The sequence below is a fragment of the Perkinsus marinus genome (assembly GCF_000006405.1).
Source record: "Perkinsus marinus ATCC 50983 genomic scaffold scf_1104296956550, whole genome shotgun sequence".
Lineage (NCBI taxonomy): Eukaryota > Perkinsozoa > Perkinsida > Perkinsidae > Perkinsus > Perkinsus marinus.
The window spans coordinates 1-1,034 of NW_003207439.1; the positions used below are offsets into that span (position 1 = coordinate 1).

A 1,034-nucleotide genomic window follows, 5' to 3' on the forward strand; every position below is an offset into this window, starting at 1 on the left:
CCAGATATTTATGGTGTTATAAGCCACTTGCCAGGATCGAACTGACGACCTTCTGCTTACAAAGCAGACGCTCTGCCACTAAGCTAAAGTGGCGCACAAGATAGCTGCATAAATCAATAATCTTCCTGTATCCTTTGCGGAGTGAGCAAACCTGCTCCTGCTCCTCATACCCGACTAGAGCCTAATGCTGCTGTAAGCCACTTGCCAGGATTGAACTGACGACCTTCTGCTTACAAAGCAGACGCTCTGCCACTAAGCTAAAGTGGCGCGCAGAATAAGTACATAAATCGATAATCTTTCTGTATCCTTTGCGGAGTGAGCAAACCTGCTCCTGCTTCTCGTACCAGACCAGATATTTATGGTGTTATAAGCCACTTGCCAGGATCGAACTGACGACCTTCTGCTTACAAAGCAGACGCTCTGCCACTAAGCTAAAGTGGCACATAGAATGAGTACATAAATTATTAATCTTTCTGTATCCTTTGCGGAGTGAGCAAACCTGCTCCTGCTTCTCGTACCAGATCAGATATTTATGGTGTTATAAGCCACTTGCCAGGATCGAACTGACGACCTTCTGCTTACAAAGCAGACGCTCTGCCACTAAGCTAAAGTGGCACACACACTAACTGCATAAATCAATAATCTTCCTGTATCCTTTGCGGAGTGAGCAAACCTGCTCCTGCTTCTCGTACCAGACCAGATATTTATGGTGTTATAAGCCACTTGCCAGGATCGAACTGACGATCTTCTGCTTACAAAGCAGACGCTCTGCCACTAAGCTAAAGTGACACACCAAATAACTGCATAAATCAATAATCTTCCTGTATCCTTTGCGGAGTGAGCAAACCTGCTCCTGCTCCTCATACCCGACTAGAGCCTAATGCTGCTGTAGGCCACTTGCCAGGATTGAACTGACGACCTTCTGCTTACGAAGCAGACGCTCTACCACTAAACTAAAGTGGCGCACAGATTAAGTATATGAATCAATGATTTTCCTGTCCCGTTCACAGAATGGGCCATCCTACTCCTGCTTC

The 1,034-nt window shown here is 46.0% G+C and overlaps 6 non-coding genes across 6 annotated transcripts; all 6 read right to left on the reverse strand.

Annotated features, from left to right (window-relative positions):
- Positions 1-21: 21 nt before the first annotated feature.
- On the reverse strand, positions 22-93 carry Pmar_PMAR014212. The gene has a single exon. It is a non-coding gene; the product is annotated as a tRNA-Thr (tRNA).
- Positions 94-195: 102 nt separating this feature from the next.
- On the reverse strand, positions 196-267 carry Pmar_PMAR014213. The gene has a single exon. It is a non-coding gene; the product is annotated as a tRNA-Thr (tRNA).
- A 102-nt stretch (positions 268-369) lies between these two features.
- Positions 370-441, reverse strand: Pmar_PMAR014214. The gene has a single exon. It is a non-coding gene; the product is annotated as a tRNA-Thr (tRNA).
- A 102-nt stretch (positions 442-543) lies between these two features.
- Positions 544-615, reverse strand: Pmar_PMAR014215. Its single transcript has one exon. It is a non-coding gene; the product is annotated as a tRNA-Thr (tRNA).
- Positions 616-717: 102 nt separating this feature from the next.
- Positions 718-789, reverse strand: Pmar_PMAR014216. Its single transcript has one exon. It is a non-coding gene; the product is annotated as a tRNA-Thr (tRNA).
- A 102-nt stretch (positions 790-891) lies between these two features.
- On the reverse strand, positions 892-963 carry Pmar_PMAR014217. The gene has a single exon. It is a non-coding gene; the product is annotated as a tRNA-Thr (tRNA).
- Between the last annotated feature and the right edge of the window lie 71 nt (positions 964-1,034).